This window comes from Parasteatoda tepidariorum, chromosome 5 (genome assembly GCF_043381705.1).
Source record: "Parasteatoda tepidariorum isolate YZ-2023 chromosome 5, CAS_Ptep_4.0, whole genome shotgun sequence".
NCBI lineage: Eukaryota > Metazoa > Arthropoda > Arachnida > Araneae > Theridiidae > Parasteatoda > Parasteatoda tepidariorum.
In genome coordinates this window covers 48922559-48942962 of record NC_092208.1, presented here as the reverse complement: position 1 = coordinate 48942962, position 20404 = coordinate 48922559, and the positions used below count along the sequence as shown (strand labels likewise).

Here is a 20404-nt window from a genome sequence, read left to right as displayed (position 1 = left end):
TTCCTCACTAGTATTCTTCTTTTCCCCTGTCCTTTTCCTCCACCATTTTTATTTCCTTTCCTCCCCTATTTCCGTCTCCTATTCTTCCACTTCTTAATACTGTTCTGTGTGATCCTCCATATCCGTCTCCTGTATCTCCAATGCATGATCTTCCTCCATTTCCATCTCCTGTTTCTCCGTTTCCTGATCAGCTTTCACCCCTGATCCTCTGAATAATCCAGTAAGAAACCAAACTCCGTCTCCAGCTTCTCCACTCCCGTGTCCTGTGCATACTAACCTAGAACACTTAATCCTAATTCTTCTGTTATTCTATTAACTGAGATAAAAAAATACTTACAGGATGTTTCAGTACAGCAGTTGAAAAATTTGAAATGGAGGGTAGGGTACATCATAAAGATTGAAATAACACATTGACGAAAATGTCTCTCTGCGTATGTATATATATAAAATTTTTGGCCATTTCTAATGGCGTTATGCTATTAGATTAAATGGAATACGTTTCAGAAATTTCCCGGTTCTTGTACTTTTTTAAGGGAGAGTAGAATGCATATATTATCACAGCGTTTATAGTAGGTACTTTGGTACGAATAGTAATATTTGTGGTACCTTGCTTAAACAACACCAATTACTATTATATCAATAGTGTCTTAAGTTACATTGTTACGCTCTTAGAATACCCAAGCGTCTTTATTTTAACAAATTTAGAAAAGCAAAGTTTAGGTGTTCCAAAAAGTATGTGCAAAAATATAGGTGTTACAAAAAATATTCAAATAACATTTTTCTAGTTAAAACTCGAAATTCCACATTTCTCACAATCTAGTGTCATTTTATTTTCCGATTTTTTAAAAATATTTTAGAGTATTTTTATTCTGAAAATGTAGCTCACTACTTTACACCAAAATTAGTTAAGTGAAACAACACAGATAATTCCTTGGTGTCAGATATAGTGAGACACCAGGAATTCACCTTTTCTAAACTTTAGGTCAAAAATAGTTGGGTTAACATGTCGTCATAGCTGGAAATGAGATTGCTGACAGTTTGGCCAAAGCAGGTGCTGAAGAGGCCATTACGACTGTCGCTCCTCTTACTTACTTGGAGCATTTTTCTAAATGTAAGGCAAAGAATACGGCCATTTGGACTGTCCCGCCGGTACAGTCATGGTATCAGAGTAGGTGCCCAGGCTGCTCCTTGGCTGGGGACAGCAGTAGACGAGAACAAACTGCCATTACTATTTTCCTCAATGGACAGCTGTCAAATATGACTTATATCGATGGTAACAAACATTTCGAAATCTGCACTAAGTGTTCTGCTGCCCAGGCCTCCCCTGACCACATTTTATCTTGTCTGGGACTTACCAGGCAGGACTTGGTTCAAGTCCCCCTGTTGGTGCTGGATTTTCTTAGAGTGAACGAGCTTATGGACCTGATCTAGCTCTGCTGGTCATGGGGATGAGAACAACAACAATATTGAAATCACCACCAAGCAAGTAATTATACGTTTATAATAAGAAGAATATGAAAATGTTTTAAATTATTATAGATACAAGAGATTAGGGATAGCGAAATTTCTTCTTGAAGATATTCGGTAGAAGCAAGGCTCTCTAGGAACCCTAATCTCAGACTGTGGAACTGTATTCCTTTCGAAAGTGGCTCGAAGAATTGCTGAAATTCTAATGTTAAATATCTTACTACTACAGCCTAGCATCCTCAGACAAATGGTTTAACAGAAATATTTAACAATACGATTTATGTTATTTTTTAGCCGTCATTGAATAGCAGACCTAATTTTTGGGTTTACGATTACTAATGTTGAACTCCGTAGCTGGAGTACTTCTTTAATGGAACTAACCAGCATTTATGTTCCATGGAGAGGAAANGATGCTCATGAAACTATACTATGATCCATCATGACAAATAAAACCATTTGAAAACGAAAATCTGCCTTCAACACCAAATGAAACTAAAGTAAGATAGCAGGTCCTATCACCACGTCCCGTTCCAGATGTCAAATAAAATGAAACATCACAGGAGGATGCTGTGCGCCATCCCATTCGCGAATCAGAATTTCGGAGTTCCCAGATGGAAGAAAATGTAAATCTACATATATGTTGTTTAAGATTTTATTAATTATTTGAATGTCCTCTAGAAATGTCTAGAAGTTTCTATTACATCATTTCCTCTTCCTTATTTAGTTGTATATAAGTTCTTGTGTTTCAAAAGAAACGCATTTCCTCTGTTCCATATATGTCAGGAGCGTTCAATAAATCAGTATCATTAGTCATCAGGATTCTGTTTCTATCTACGCGAAAATACTCCTAAAAAATTAAAATATTATTAATGAGAAAAAAAGTTAAAACTACAACAATAATACACTATCATCAGTAATACATCTAAATTGCGTAGCGAATTTCGAATTACTGAAAAATTCACATCTGCAAGATAAAAGTATTTTTATTTTATTTTATTAATTTAGGTTTTGAAATATTGTATTCTTTTAAAATCTGAATTCTAAGACAATATTTTTTTTAATTATTTTTAAGCATTTCTAAAACAAGGTCTTCTGAATAAATTAAATTCGAAATTCTTATATGTAAGATTGTTCTTTTTCGGTGACTATTTCACCCAGTTTTCTGAAATTAGGAATTTTGTTTTTATAGTTACATTGTCAAAAAAATATGAACTAATGAGCTGAATCCACTGTTTGCTGACTCTCCCTGATCTCCGAAGAAAATTATGCTTTTTTATATGATTTGCTTTGAATAAACCATTCTCGTTTCACTCGCTACTATGTTAAACCCTTTAGATATGTCGTCACTTTGAAACTAAAACCGTAGTAACTAAAAAAAAAAAAAAATCGAAAAATGAGATATTTGGGTCATTTTGTGTAAAAAAATTACCCATTTATAGAAACAACGTGTTATCTTCATAGTTCCATAAAATTAATTTAGAAAGCAGAAAAAATCGTTATCGCAATGGCGCGATTCGCCATCTTGGTTTTAGGGAATAGTGTAGCAGTATGCCAGTTGCAACAAAACCTTGGCGGAGAAAACGTCGCTTTGAAACTATACCGTGGTAACTCAAAAAAGCAAGTTTTTCAGGAGAGCGATTTTTTTCCTTCACTGTTGTATATCAAAATTTGAAATGAAATATGTAATATTCGGGAAGATATTTTGAAGAACATTGTTGTATTTTGAAATAACTCTCCACTTTTAATAAATGTTTTTAATAAAAGTTTTTAATAAAAGAAAAGTGTTGCAACTCAAAGTACCTTAACTTATTTTGAAATTACCGCAAAATTAGAAATGCTGCAGGATTCAGGCCTGGTTCATTGAAAAATGAAAAGAAACAGTTTTTTTTTTAATGTAAACAATTTTGCAATAGTCGCCATAGCTTCGAGTCAACCTGCGGTGGAAGTTCCTGAAAAGTTAGAAATCGCTCTCCTGAGAAACTTGCTTTTTTGAGTTACCACGGTATAGTTTTAAAGCGACGATGTTTCTAGAGTAAAATCTCAAGAATTTGAATAAATTATTGTAAACTTTAATACAAGTTCCACTTTAAAATTTAAAAATTTTCGCATGTAATAAGCTATTGAAATAAAAATAATTAAATTAAAATTGTTTCATTGTCTTTGTGTCTAAGTTTTGAAGTTAAAATATTGTCTATTGTAAATAAATGATGCATAGTGCTCCAAAATAATTGACTACCCTTAATAACTTTTGATCTTTTGACCCTCACGTTCTAGGAGTCAATCTTATTGGCTCAAAGGGGTGACCTCAATTATGCTAATTAATTAGCGCAGAGGATAACAAAAACACTCCTTAAAATGTACGGATTCGCATTTTTAACTCACAAAATAAAGGGGGTAGTCGCAATTTGAGAAATAGGGTCCTAATAGTTTAGTCAAGAGAGCAGACCAAAGTTTGGACCGTTTAATGCTAATTTTACTTTTTGAGCATTTCACCATAGCTCGAGATTTTTTTAAGTAATGGAAAATGTTTGAACACAATTATTAAAGTTTTTTTATCCAAAGATTATCCCATGCAAAAAATAACTATATTTTATGTTAAAATCTACTAACTGTAATCCGGAAAAAGTCAGATATTTAAAATTTGATTTTTCAGGATCTATTTGTCCGATTTCCATCAAATTTTGAATATTACCAAGTACAATTATATTCTTTAACGCCGACCAGGTGGCCAAGTCGTTAGCGTGCCTGACTGCTGAGCCGATGGTTGCGGGTTCGAATCCCGCTCAGGGCATGGATGTTTCTCTCTCTCTCTCTCTTTCGGTGTTCTACGTCCTTTCTCCTGTGTGAATGCAACCCGCTCTATAAACGGGTTTGTGGTTGTATAACGTGGGCGATGCTACTCCAATGCCATGGCTTAGCCAATAGGTGCTCACAGGGTAACGATAAGAGAGTAGCAAATCTGGCATTTCTGAGGCCAATAGGGAATAGACTCAAGTGCCCGCCATTAACCAAAAAAACAAAAAAAAATATGTTCTTTAAAATGATGTAAACATTTGCATAATTTACAATTCAATTTTTTTCAACCATTATTAAATAAAATAATAAAAAATAATAAATATTTATTAAAATTGTTTTTTGCATGGATTTATCTTTGGACTAGCAAAGTTTTTAACTGTGTGCAATTTTTTTTTTAATTCCCTTAAAAAATCCTCAAAACATATCGAAATACCCTAATAGTAAAATAAACATTCTTGGGTCCAAAATTTGGAGCTTTCTCCTGACCAAACTATTGGGTCCATATTTCCGAGATTGCGGCCAACCCCTATGATTTGATGGTCAAAAATCCGAATTCATTGAAAAAAAGTTATGTTTATTTAGAGAAAACAAATTTTTGTGTCTCATTGAGCAACTTAAAATATTGTATGCACTAATTAATTAGCATATTATTTATTTGTCGTTACCACCCCCCAGCCATTAAGATCGAGTCCTAGAATGTGAGGATCCAATCATTAGATCAAAAGTTAATCAGGGTGGTTCACTGTGCTTAAGATTAGACCCTTGAACGAGTGAAGATGGTTATTAGTATGCACTGTACTTTATTTAATTGCAGCCTTGATAAGTAAAATAAATCTCGAAAGTTATCCCTAATATAAAAAGTATCGTTTCTAAAATGTTAATCAAAATATTTATTTCTCAAAATGTATATTTTCTTTCGTAGTATGGTTTTTAGCATAAAAATTAGATTAGAGTTTTGAATTTAGTTTTGAGTTTAAAGAATACTTCTACATAGTTAATCCAATAATTTCATGCAAAAGCGAATTACTCACTGGTTAATGATTGTCCAACTAAAAAAAAAAATTATTACTTAAAATAAAATATTATTTGCATGTATTGAAATCACAACAGTAATACACATTAATCAGAGATAAAATGAAATCTTCATAGCAAAAGTTTAAATTATTTGAAAATGCGCTATTTGGAAGAGAGAAATATTGAAATTTTAGAGAGAAATATTTAGATTTGTGATTTTTAGCTAAAATATATTGTAATCTTTCAAATTGGAATTGCAATATATTTGTTTCTGCTGTTAATATGCGAACAAAACCTCATTTTTCCTCCCTCTCTCAGGTAAGTTGCGCGAGTTAGTGTAACGACTTCCCGATAGGGGAAATCCGTATATAGTAGTTGAAGCAGCTGCCTGAGTGTGTGGATAGATGAGATCTTCGTGGTGAACGGTTGTGTTGTGACCGATCTCCACAGCTATCATGGCATCCTATCACAGACTCGGCCGAGGCGGCAAACGTATGTCTACCCCAAAGCCTTACCCTACTCTCGATCTAGCTGCGACTACGCCAGTGAAAGAGCAACTCCTGATAACATCGACAGAATGATCTCGATTCACCAAGACGGCCTGTAGGATATTACTGACAAACTCGACAGAGGAAGGAGACTCAACGAACTAGAGTACGAAAATCAACATCGACTTGAATTCATGCTCGAACGCTACTTGGAAATCAGGAACCAATGAACTACTGCGGATACTACAAAGCCTGAGTTTACTGAAAAGACTGAAATTTCAACCGAGCCAGACATTCCCCAGCAGACCGTGACTCCCGAAGCAGTAGAAGTTCCTGATACTCCAACATCTGACTGAACCAGGCCCTTTTTAGGGCCAGAAACTACAGCTCCCTGTGTTAAGCCACAGCCTCCACCCACCGATCCTAAACCAGACAACACTCCTAATATCAACCTCCCAGCTAAAAAGAAGAAGAAGAAAAAGAATAAGAAACGTAAAATATCAGATTCCAATTCAGATAGAGAGACCTTAACAGAAAACCCTATTCCTATGGAGCAGGAAGTCGAAGCTAAAGCCCCGGCGATACTGGGAACGCCAGCTCCCAAAGAACCTACAATAGACTCTCCTCCAACTTATTCCAGAAAAATTAAAACCCTGTTCCGCGGACTAAAAATAGACTCCAGTATTCCAGAATTAGAAAAATATCTTAAAAACTTTGGACTTAAGCTTGAAAAAATCATCCAACTCAAGAGGAGGTGTGGTCAGGAGCTTAGGTTCCTCCCTCTCTTTCTTGTGATCCAATCAGATTCCAAGCCTAATAGAGAAATTTTCAACATCAGTTCTATCCTCAATCTCCCGGTACGGACCGAGCGCTTTCGCGGCGGCCGATTCCAAGTACAGTGCTTCCGGTGCCAGAAATTCGGGCACACCCAACGAAACTGCCCAGCCCCTGAGCCTGCATGCGAAAGCGCATTTCACTTACACCTGCACTAAACAACCAAGTGAGCCTCCATCATGCGTAAACTGTAAGGGCCCCCATCCTGCCTGCTTCACTGGATGCAGTGAACGTACCAAGTTGCTACTGCAATTCCGATGAATGGGTTAAAGCCGCTTCGCGACTTTGTACCCAGGTTCTCGTTATTTCTACCATTCTACCTGAGTGTGTGGTTCGTTCGTTCGGTCGCATCATTAGCTATGATGACTGCTTAAGCTGTATTTTCTTTTGCATAGCACTGTGTGTGCGTCATGTTATTTCCTCAGGTTGTATTTTTATAAACTTTTTATTTACCGGCATTGCTTTTGTATTCTTCAACAAAACAACAGTTTCATAATGTCAAGGCCTTTTTTGAAGCACAAAAGTAATTTTTTTTGAGTAAATAGAATTTAAAAATTTGCATTTGAAGTTTATGTTTATGAGAACTCTATTATTTTATTTTATTTTATAACCGGTGTTTAGCAACTGACCCAATTCTGAGTTTACGACTACCAATATTCAACTCTGTAGCCTTGTAATTTGTAACCCAAACCAGATGACAAGGGTACATCTGGATTAAGTATTGGGAGATATTTGACTTCGTGGAGGATTTTTTGATGGAACTTATGCGCATTTGCGATACATGGAGAAGAAAACTACGAAAACGTGCAGAATTCGCATCGCAGTTTCATTTTAATAAATTTGGTGGTAAGTCTACGGCGTGGAATTTAGTATAAATTCATTGCTTGAGTTTGAAATTATTAGAATTTAAAAGTATTTTCATCAAGATCATGGTAAAATAATAAGAACTACTTGATAGGATTTAACGCTTAGCCTATTCTACCTAAAAATAAAATGATTTTGGATAAAGTTCGACTTACTGTCTTACATTTATCGTAACATTGACCTTACTTCCCCTGAGGGACACTGTGATTTGTTGAGGAAAATTTTTGCTCTTGCGATATGTACCTCAAATAGAGCTTAGGGTACTTCTAATAAATATTAATGATCACAAGAATTGCAAAATTATTTAAAGAAGAATTTAATTCCAAAAGAGTTTTGCAAAATTCAACAAATTAATAAAAAGATCCTTAGCATAAATTTTTCGATACTCCATTTTCCCATTTATAACACTTGTTTTTTATGTGTTTTCATCGATATTTTTTATGAAGTTTTAATTTAAAGCAACGATTCTAATAAAACTAAGACAACTCTTTTGTGCACTCTACGATTACAGTGTTTATGAGATTGTGCGCATCGGAGGAGAGATTGTTATCAGTTATAACTACAATTATACCGTTAAAGATAATGCTTAAACTAAAGTGACATTGCATTAAGGTTAAAACGAACAAATACAGGCTGAGTCGTTAAGAAATATGCAGTTTCAAATAGCTCTCTGAAAACTACATTATTTTTGTACTTTACTTTAACTACAAATGTCTAGTTACAAATGTAGTTAACTACAATTATAAATACTTTTTTTTAAATGTAGCAACTACAAACTACTTTCGAAACGTAGTGACTACTTCAATACTTAACGGAACCGAATTTTGCTGGAGAAATTAATTTACACTTGTATAATTTACACTGCTGGAGAATTTAATTTACACATTATGTTCAAAATGGAATTGAGAAAAAATTGGCCTATATTAAACTTGCAGAATTACTTAGAAATATTTATTCATGCTTAAATGAGTCAGTTTGCAGCATTTGATTAAATTCTAACTAAAGCATTTGATTAAATTCTAAAACATTTCGAATTTGTTGATTTAATCTTCTACTTTTTAAGTCCTTCTCGACAGCGAACATTCATTTTAAGAAGTGCTCGGAAATTATCAAATACTCTCAATTCCGTTGGATGGTTGGTTCTAATGCCACTTGCCACACGGGCCAGCCTGCTTGGTGAAACCGAGCAAATTTACGGCAGAATTCTTGTTTTTCAATGGCGCCATCTATGGTCAAGAATTCGACTTCTGCCACATCATACGTCACACCTGTTTCTAAGGCGGACCCATTCATACACCCATTCATTCATCCATAAATCGTAATTTTGATCTGAATCAGAGAACAATGGATCTCCAATCCAGTACCCGATTTGTTATGGGAACGTGGAGGACTTTGCGACTCGACAGAATTTTAACGTGCATCAGCTCAATTTCGTTAAGTGATTATTAATGCCTCTTTATTTCCTCTAAGAAATTAAGTACATCGAAAATATGTTTCTTTCCCTTGAAGTAACATCAATGTTTCACGAATGTACATTCTCATGTGAAAATATCACAATAGTGATAAAACAGGGCTCGAAAAAACTCAGAAATATTACCCGTCCCCGAGGACGGCTTGTCCTTTAATGTACCCGTCCTCCTTTGAAACTAACCCGTAGCTTCTATATGAATAAAAATATAATTTTCTCTTATTTATTACTAACATTTATATAAATTGCACAATGAATAAGTAGTTACTAGGATTACATTATACAGTAATAAAAGAAATACTAGGTTACTAATAGTAAAACCTAGTATTTCTTTTATGAAATAATTTATTTCCTTTGTGAAATAATTTAAATGACAAAGGTCAAGTTATCTGGAATGTCAATTTATCCAAGGGTACTGTGTTTTTTAAATGAATCAAGTATGACGTTTGTCAGTTACACAATCAAGTCAATGATTTACAGAGGTTTCTGCACAGAAATCGGAAAGGGGTTTTCCATTTAGGTGGATGTTCATAATTGCGTTTAACGCTTCTTGTTTAAGACCAGTAAGCAATGAGTTTTTTTGTAAGTTCATTGCTGAAAAGCCCCTTTCAACCGATACTCCCATATTGAGAAAACATCAATTTCACCATGCGCAGTATGTTGCTGTATTTCTAGATTAGAGGGTCATTTTAGAAGTGAGGCGTTTTACTCTTGTACGATAACAAAAATTGAAAATGTATCACGAACATTAACGAGAAAATGGCCGTCCGCGCAGACGTCGGATTCGAGAAATTTGTTGTCCGCGAGGAATTATTGTTCGCCGAGGACGGGCGGTTTTTCGTGCCCTGTAGATAAAATATCTTTTATTTGTAATAGCTAGCTTAAATATTAGTTACACGTGACTCTAAGTGCACAAATATTGTTAACTTACTGTCACAGGTGCTGCATTTTAAATTGCGTTCATTGAAAGATCCGAGAAGATTTGTACCCATCAAATTCGAGAAATTACTTATGTTAGAGCCCTGTTTCTTTACTAAACTAACGAAAAAAGTGGTACCAAAAAAGAAAAAAAGTTACAAACTACAGATTTTTTTTATCTCACTAAACTACTTTTTAAGAAAAAAACGAAGGTAGCTCACTATACTGCAAACTACAAAACATTAGCGAGTACAGAATTCTTCCTCGACAGTCAACGCTGTTATTGCACTTCCTGTAGGGAGAATTACCCCTCTATCTCGCCTTTCTTTAAATTAATATACAATTTAAATGGCAATAATATTGTGGAAAATATTGATTTTTAAAAATTTTTGTCCCAAAGGTTGTCGATTACCTTAATAACTCTTGATGATGATCCGAAGAACACTAGTAGCGAATGCGTACACTACAGTACCAAAATTAAGATAGGAGGACATATGGTAATAGTAATAAACCGGACCAGGAAAGATTAAGAAAAATATTTTTATGTAACTATAATATTATATTTCTAGGAATAATTGAAAAAATTTAAATTATGAAGATATTTTATTAAAAAAAGAATGTTTAATTAAGGAGTTAATTAAAGAGATTCCTTGAAGAATCTGAAAGACAAGTTTCCAATTTAAAAGAGGTATTAATTAAGTTAAAGTATATCACACAATTGTGTTTTCTTCATAACAATTTAGAGGTGATAACGAAAGTATTTTCTGACTCTCTGATTTGGTTGATAACGTTGAATTAAAGCTGTCCTAATGGGTTATTTATTCTTTTGTATTTCTACTATTATAATTACAAATATTTTAGCTGAATGACGTCATTGCTTAAAATTCTGTGTTTTGCTGTAACTCAAACACAGAACGAAAGCAAATAAAAGTACTGAAATCTGTTAAATATTCAAAAATACTCACCAAGTGATGCATAATTGTCTAAATAAAGAAAAAAAAATTAAATAAATTGAGTTTTAACATTTAGTCATGAATTGTATTTTTTAAAAATGAATCAAAATTGTTTTCTTTATATTTTGTATTAATTAGTAATATTTTACAATGTTTTGTAAAATATAAATAAAATTTTAAATTTAAAAGTTAGCCTTTATGAAAGCAAAGAGTATTTCATTCCAGTGTGAAGGAATATTGTGTGAAAATGATGATGGAAAACCACATTTAGCGTCACATTTAGCCCCTACCACATTTGGCAAATTTTTTTTTAAATCGCTACATTTGCGTCCCCAAGAATAATCTAAATTAGATAATCCGAAAAAAATTTAAAGAAAAGCAAAATATACTTATGATTGTTTAACTTTTATCAAAAACTGACACTTTAAAAATGATATTTCAACTAAAAACTACACTTAAATCAATTAAGTAACAATCTGATCTGGTGATTGTGCGGGCCAACGAAGCAAGGTAAAGTCACCATCATATTCTTCGATCCATCTGACAATTCGAACTGTATGACAAGGAGCGTTGCTTGCTGAAAGTATATATCCCCGGCAATATATATATATATAAATAAGTTCGAAAAACACGAAGAAAATTAAGAAAAACAATAAGTTTTATTTTTGCGCATAAGCTGCAAGTAAATAGAACTCATAAAATATGTTCAAAATGAAAATAAAACAAGGGAAAAATTACAGAACAATGAGAAAAGGGGAAAAAAAGAAAAATAATAATAAAAATAAAAGTAACTAAAAACCGGGGGAAAAAATTCTTAGGTAACTAGCAAATCAAACGCCCTTCAGTAATGGAGTTAGAACGCACTTTAATACTAAACTCCTCTAGTTACGCTTTTAGCTCAATTTGCGCTTTTGTTTTCAATTTTTGTAATCTGGCTTGTTACGAAAATATTTTAAATCTTTCTTGAAAATAATAGCCATATTTCTCGTTCATGTAAGCTCATTTCATTTATTGCGCATACCTTTCAATAGGTCAGAATTCAAATAAAGCGAATTCAAATAAAGCTCATTTGAATTCGCTACTCGCTTTATAGAATACTAGGAGGCTTCGCCCCCAGCTCGCTGGAGCTCGCCAACCCTCGAACTGCTTTCGCAGTTCATTTCGGATTGCTTTGCAATCCGATGCTCGCTTTACTGATACGTTCTTAACGTCTAGCTTTTGTATACTTTTTTGAACACTGAAGTTCCGAAAATTTTTCATTGTAGAAAATGCTAAACCTGTGCATTTCAATATTAATTTGAAATTGCAAACAGTTCACATATTTTTCTTAATCACACTATTCTAAATTTCAGTTGTTGAGAAAAGTGACTGTTGTAAGTTTTGTTTTAAAGTCTTTCCCATCAGAGGGCTAAAACCATGTGTTGTAAAACAATATAAAATAGTACTGAACGCCGGATGTAAAGCATCGCATTGGATGAAGATAATTTTGTGAGAATTGTTTTGATAATTCGGTGAGAATTCACCCGATTAGACATATGATGGTCACTACGTGCTCTTGCGTGCCGAAGCCTATCGATTAAAGATGAAAACTGTTGCCAACGCGAGAAGAGAAATATCATCGGTTTCATTGATACATACGTATTAGCGCTTTATATAATACGAGGAGGCTTCGCCCCCTGCTCGCTGGCGCTCGCCAACCCCCGGAACTGCTTTCGCAGCTCATTTCAGATTACTTCGCAATCCGATGCTCGCTTTGCTCGCGCATTGGATACGTTCTTAACGTCTAGCTTTTGTATACTTTTTTTAAAAATGAAGTTCCGAAAACTTTAACTGTAGAAAATTCTAAACCTGAGCATTTCAATATTAATTTGAAATTGCTAACAGTTCACATATTTTTCTTAATCACACTATTCTAAGTTTCAGTTGTTGAGAAAAGTAACTTTTGTAAGTTTTCTTTTAAAGTCTTTCCCACCAGAGGGCCAAAACCATGTGTAGTAAAACAATATGAACGCCGGATGTAAAGCATCGGCTTCGATGAAGATAATTTTGTGAGAATTTTTTTTGATAAATCGGTGGGAATTCATCCGATTAGACATATGATATGCTCACTACGTGCTCTTGCGCGCCGAATCCAATCAATTAAAAATGAAAACTGTAGCCATCGTGAGAAAAGAAATATCATCGGTTTTATTTATACATGCGTACGTATTAGCGTTTTCTATAATATAGATAGAAGATAGATGTTTTATTCTGTTTTTTTCCTATTTTATTTTCTGTTTTTACATGTTATTTTTACTTATTGTGTTCTATTTTATTTGTTGCAATTTTTTTGTAAAATTTTTTGAGTGCTCCTCACACTATTGTATTGATATATTTTGATTTTGCTACATTGATACAATATTAGAACAAAAGGAATCAAAAGGACATCTTTTTGTTTAGAAAGGGGAATGCTATTGAAAAGATTCTGGAAATCAAAAGTCGCAATAGAATTAATTTAATTACGTTTAATGAATTCTAAAATCGGTTGATTATTGGTGATAATCTAAGAGAAACCTTCTTTAGAAATATTGTCAATAATTTTATTTAAGTAGTTAGAGAAAATGGTGCCAGGTTTAGTTAGATAAGTATTAGATCCACATGTGATAGTTCTAAATTTTACAGGTAAAACAAATAGATAAACTCTTTCAAAATTTTATGAAAAACAATGGAAACCCAACAAATTGCTAATTTATATAATTTCTCCATGTGCAAATCCATATCGGGCAAATGCGTGGCCAAAATTATTTACTATCAGGAGAATTACCTGACCAATCCAAAACCGTTAATTTCTGTTCTTGAAAAAATTTCTTTGTCATCTTAGAAATGTGGCAAGGAGCGAGATCTTGTTGAAAGACGCTAACACCCCCAGCGAACGTTTGCATCAAAGGCACAACTTTTTTTTCTATTATTGGAATGTATTTTTAAGAGTTCATCATTCCTTCAATCAGTACTAAGCTGCAAGGTCCTCCAGAGGTAAAACAACCCCAAAACATCTGCTTTTGGGGGTGCTTAACTGTCTGAATAATATGTCGTTCCCTTATGGGTTCGTTTGACAAATCTTGGTCGAAACCCTTGCACCAAATATTGCGTTTCGTCGCTGAATAAAACTTTTTTCCAGTCTTGTGCAGTCCAGGATTTCCTGGCCCAAATCAAACATTTTCTCCTCATTACAGGTGTTAATAGCTGTTTTTTTATTGGTTTTCTTGCAAGTCTTCCAGCTTCATTAAGCCTTCGTCGGACTGTCGATGCATCAATGCTCACACCAGTAGCTGATAAATCTCTCTGAAGGTCTGTACTTGTTTTGCGAGGATGCATTTTACTTTCTCGTAATAGAAATTGGTCTGTTCGAGGTGTCGTTTTGCGTTTGCGTCCACATTTACTCTTTCGTTTCGGAGACACTGTACCCAAATTCTTTTGCATATGAATAATCCTCGTAACACTCGATTTTCCAACTCCAACTGTTGCATCAATATCCCTTACAGTCATAGATGTATGCTGACTAAGCGTAACAATTCAAATTCTTTTCCTGGGACTGATATCCATTTTTTTAATGCACGTCAGAAACAAACAATTCACACAATCGACCGCTCCTGACAGCAACTGAAGTGCGGATGAAGGAGTAAATTTTCGACACAAGATGATCACGTTGTAAAACCGGCTTAAACCAGCCAAAAGCAACCCCGTGCTGTAAGAAAATGCAGTTCAAACCGGTTTGGGCTGGAAATTTCCGAGAAAAAAACAATTTTCTGAAAAAATTTGTTTGTCCCAATTAATTTGCACAGTAGTGTATATATATTTAATGCTACAATGGTAAAAGAACCAGAAAAGTTTTTTTTTTAAATATTGCTTTGTTCCGGAAAAATATGAGCTTTTGCTGTTCTTTCCTTAAGAAAGTAACAAAAACTTGAAAATTTAGAATTCTACAAATGCAAAAATTTTGATTTAAAAAGAAAAAAAAATTCTTCTTATAATTGTAGCTTTATGCTTCCATTCTAAATAAAAATGCGATGTATCAGAGGAGAGCGTTTGCCTTCCAAATAGATGAACCGGGGTCGAATCCCACCAATGACTGATCGATTCGAATTCCCCACCCGGCTTGCACTGACCCTTAGAGGAGAGAACACGTTTACAATTTTTTTACTGCCTTGACTTTGGTTGTTAACATTGAATTAGAACTACAATTATTGGCTCTTTTGTACATTTGTTTTTCTTCTATCATAATTATAGATATTTATGTTGACGTCATTGTCTAAAATTCCGAGTTTTGCTGTTACTCAGATACAGAACGCAAATAAAAGTCTCCAAAGTTTATAGATATACAAAACTATTATACTTACTATTATAAGATATACTTACTATTTTTAATCGCTTCATTCACTAAATGAAGAAAAATCTAATGATTAAATAATTCACGTTCAAAAAATAAATAAATCAAGTAATTCAAAAATCGTATTTTTGAAAATTGTTTTCTTACATTTTCCTTCTGTTACTTTGAGTGTCTTTTGAAGTTATTTCCCTTCGTATACGCAATTTAAAACTCAAGGCATAGATGTTCAATTCAATGTAAAGTTTTGAATATTTTACAATTAATATTTTCCAAACTATTTTAAAGTGGGAAATAAAACGTTATTCCAAAAGTTAATAGGAAATTTTTAAAAAATGTATTCTCCACCCAAAGACATCAATTGGAAAAGCTTAACTTTAAGATATCTAAATTCATTCAAATCTATTGAATTCGAAGCGAAACCTTTCATTCGACAAAAAAAAATTTCTAGAAAGTAATAAAACTTGATATCGAATATAGACACAATATTTAAAAATACATCTAAAAATTTATAGTATAATTTTTTTGATTTTTTAAGGGTTAACAATTGAAATCGAAATAAAAGTTCTCTCTTTTTTTATAGATATCAATAATTATAGAATCATTATTATTTTCCTTCATGCCAGTAATTTTGTTGAAATTAATAATTCTGATAGTATTTTGATTTAGATTATTTCAATGAGGCAAATTATTAGCTGTTTTGTCTAGGTGTGATACATTTTTTTAAAATTTGATTTATCTTGTACCAGACTAAATCAAGGTGTGCATATTACCATTTGTTTGGCCCGTAAAAAGCTTAATACAACTCTAATTCAAGGTTAAAATTCGCTGAAACACTAAATTACATTAGATACAAGTTTTCATATTTTTATTTCTTTTGTTATGCCGAAAAAAATTTGTATTTTTTTAAATGATTTGCTGCACACCATGCAGAGTCTCTACCATAAGGAGACTCACGAAGTATTCAAATATTAAGAAGTATTAAGTAAGAAGTATCTCAAGAAGTATTAAAATAATTGTCATTAAATATATATGCAGCAATTTTGTTACCGGAGTCATCTGATTTCATTTATCTGAGATCTTTGCATATGAATATATTCCTTGTACTGCTGTGTATATGATAGTTCAGTCATTTTGCCGGCTAGGTGGCAGAGCGGTAGCGTTCTTGATTGCGAAATCAGGATGTAGATTCGAATCTCACTCAGGACATGGATGTTTCTCTCTGTTTTTTGTACTCTGTTGTGTGTGATGTGTGAATGTGGCCCATACTAAGAACGAGTATATGTGTCAGCGTGGCGAGGGTAATGTTGCTCCCCTCTAAGATCGGTCACTGAAAGGCACATTGTTATAATTATTTATTATTTGTATGATTACATTTCCGTGTGGCAACAGTTCTTTTGTTGTCGTTTGTTTTTTATAGAACGGCGAAATGTATCGCAGTATGTAATGTGAAATTTCTTTGCTTAATATATTATTTATTTAACCAAGTTGAATCGTTTGTGAATCATTCCACTAAATCATAAATAACAGGTTATGGGCTCCAGCAAGCTATTTATGCGAAGTTAAAATTATGAAATAATTGAGTTTGGCGATAGTTAAGCGGAAGTGTTAGTGCTAAGTTAATTCATATTCCGAAAGTCAGCAATTGCAGTTAGTTTAAGTAATGGATCAAGGAAAAATCCAAGTGAAACCATTAAGTGGTAAAAGTGATTGGGCAATTTGGAAATACAGAATTAAGTTTGTTTTGAATTATCACGCAGATGCTNTCAAATCTATTAAATTCGAAACGAAACCTTTCATTCAACAAAAATTTTATTCTAGAAAGTAATAAAACTTGACATCGAATCTAGACACAATATTTAAAAATACATCTAAAAATTCATAGTATATTTTTATTTTTTAAGGGTTAACAATTAAAATCGAAATAAAAATTCTCTCTTTTTTATAGATATCAATAATTATAGAATCATTATTATTTTCCTTAATGCCAGTAATTTTGTTGAAATTAATAATTCTGTTAGTATTTTGATTTAGTTTATTATAACGAAGCAAATTATTAGCAGTTTTGTCTAGGTGTAACGTTTTTTTTTATTTGATTTATCTTGTACCAGATTAAATCTAGGTGTGCCTATTACCATTTGTTTGGCCCGTAAAAAGCTTAATACAACTCTAATTCAAGGTTAAAATTTGCTGAAACACTAAACAACATTAGATACAAGTTTTCATATTTTTATTTCTTTTTTTATGCCGAAAAAAATGTGTATTTTTTAAATGATTTGCTGCACACCATGTAAAATCTCTACCATAAGGAGACTCACGAAGTATTCAAATATTCAAGAAGTATTAAAATAATTGTCATTAAATATATGTGCAGCAATTTTGTTACCGGAGTCATCTGATTTCATTTATCAGAGATCTTTGCATATGAATATATTCCTTGTACTGCTGTGTATATGATAGTTCGGTCATTTTGCCGACTAGGTGGCAGAGCGGTAGCGTTCCTGGTTGAGAAATCAGGATGTAGATTCGAATCTCACTTAGGGCATGGATGTTTCTCTCTGTTTTTTGTACTCTGTTGTGTGTAATGTGTGAATGTGGTCCATACTAGGAACGAGTATCTGTGTCAGTGTGGCGAGGGTAATGCTGCTCTCCTCTAAGATCGGGCCCTAGGATGAGATTCGAAACGCGCATTTTTTATTTGCCCAGTCTGCCTTTCATATCTCATCTTGCTGCATAATGGTGACGCTATCACTAAAATTCACATGAAGAATACATCTTTTATCGAATGAATGTTTAAATTGAGTGCATGTTTAAATTTTAAATTAAATTTAGAACTAATTAAAACAATTATACATGCGATTAATATAGTTTTTTTCTTACATTTCTTGTGCACTCGAAATTGGGTAGTGTATTAAAAAATTCAGAATATATAACTTTTTTAATCTAATTACCCTTTAATTTTGCTTAAAATTCAACTCCATATTTCTAAATGATATGAAATTGTATTCTGGGATAGTTTACGAGAACTTAATAACAAGAATATTATTATATGATATCTCTAAAATATATTCATACCTATTAGTGTTATTTGCAGTATTGACTTTCGTTCAAATTGAAATTCTTGATTTATTACGGACGTAAAAATGATTTTGAAGTTTAATTAAGTTGAATGACGCCATTGTCTGTAATTCCGAGTTGTGTTGTAAGATAAACGTAGACGGCGAATCAATATGTCGAAATCTTTTAAATATTAAAAACTACTCACCTTCATTTACCATGCCCATCACTAAATGGAGAAATATTTAATAATTAAGTAATTCAAATTATTAACATTAAATCAAGCACATCACAAATCGTTTTTTCTTACATTTTTTTAAATACAGTCAAACCCCGCTATAGTGAACCTTCAAGGGACCGAAATTTCGGTTCACTATAACCGGGAGTTCACTATATCCGTACTGCAAACAATTTTAACTAGTTTTTCCCAACTGCTACGTTTTATTACACATTATTTAAGTAAAAAACCAATAAAAAGAAATACAAAAATGATTGAAAAACGATATGTAGTAACAAAAATTGCTCTAACTTTTATTTTTTATTGCACTTCGTCTGGCGTACAAAAATGGCTTTTATTTCGAGATGAGAAACTGAGATAGAAGAAGTAAACAAGAAAAAATGCTTATAGCTACATTCCACACTTAAGATGGTTTTAAAAAACGGTACATGTATTTGATGTAGAAATTTTGAAATTACCAAAAAAAGGAAGAAAAAAAAAGTCAAAGACAGAAAAAAAGTTTATAATATCCTATTTCCTCTCGTCTTTAGATTCACTATATCCACAAAAAATAAGGCTATGTAATAATACTATGTAAGCAAATTATTAGCACTTTCGTCTAGGTGTGATATGTTTCTATTTTTATTTACCTTGTACCAGACTAAATCAAAATGTGCATATTACCATTTGTTTGGCCCTTAAAAAGTTTAATGCAAGTTTAATTCAAGGTTAAAATTTGCGGAAACACTAAACAACATCATAGTAAAACATTTTGCGCATGTTTCATTATCGGCTCATATTTGCATATTTTCCACTCGTATTGTGCCTGTCACTATTGACAACATTTTGCCATTAGTGACCCAAAAGTAGCTTTATCTGTCACAAAATTATTCCCTTTTAGATTAGCTCCTTGCATTATTTAATTAATAATAAATATTACTCACCCCCATCAAGTATTTGTGTTACAACATCTAAAAAAATACAATTTTTGTTTATAAAGTAAATTAATATCAAGAGATATTAATCAGTGATTCAGCGAAATTACATAGCAAATCCTAAATTCTTTAGTTCACTATAAGGAATTTCACTATAAGGAAGGACATAGATAATAAGTTATCACAAAAGTGACAGTTCTATTATTTGAAAGTATTTTTTCCTCGTCGGGGATTGGTTTTATATTTCTGTCTGTTATCTTAATTTTTTTTAAATCTTTAATTAGAATATGGAAAGAGCTAATTTTTTTAAAGCCGATAACATTTATATCTCCAGTTCTGGTCCAATGCACATCATAAGTAATTAGTTTACCTAATACCAAAGTCCAGAACTTTCATGAAAATTATATTTCGATGACTAGAAATTCCTAGAGTATCTTTGAAAAATCATTAGTAAAAATTCCTCAAGTGTGGATTTTTTCGTGAATATGTGGTTCGAGCATTCTGTCTAGCAATTCCATGTAAAGTATTATGGTCATGAGATGTTGCAAAGAAATTCCAATTTCGATACAAGTTTTCATATTTTTATTTGTTTTGTAATGCCGAAAAAAAAATTTATTTTTTAAATGATTTGCTGCAGCAACATGCAAAATCTCTACCATAAGGAGACTCAAGAAGTATTCAAATATTCAAGAAGTATTAAAATAATTGCCATTTAATAAATGCGCAGCAATTTTGTTACCGGAGTCATCAGATTTTATTTATCTGAGATCTTTGCATATGAATATGTTATTTACCGGCTGGATGGCAGAGCAGTAGCGTTCCTGATTGCGAAATCAATGGCTGTGGATTCGAGTCTCACTTAGGGCATGGATGTTTCTCGCTGTTTTTAGTACTCTGTTGTGTGTCATGTGTGAATCTGGCCCATACTAGGAGCGGGTATCTGTGTCAGTGTGAGGAGGGTAACGTTGCTCGCCTCCGTGACATTGGTCACAAGGTACTCATCAGACAACGAGAAATGAGCAATACTCCC

The 20404-nt window shown here is 33.0% G+C and overlaps 1 protein-coding gene and 1 long non-coding RNA gene across 2 annotated transcripts in view; one reads left to right on the top strand and one right to left on the bottom strand.

Moving 5' to 3' along the window:
* LOC107436814 (phospholipid scramblase 2) overlaps positions 1-20404 on the top strand; it is a gene marked incomplete in the record, with an annotated part of 76082 nt that overhangs the window by 16392 nt on the left and 39286 nt on the right.
* On the bottom strand, positions 15053-19678 carry LOC139425709 (uncharacterized). The gene is made up of 3 exons (XR_011636861.1): positions 19384-19678; positions 18431-18451; positions 15053-15218 (listed from the first exon to the last, which is right to left on the bottom strand). It is a non-coding gene; the product is annotated as an uncharacterized lncRNA (long non-coding RNA).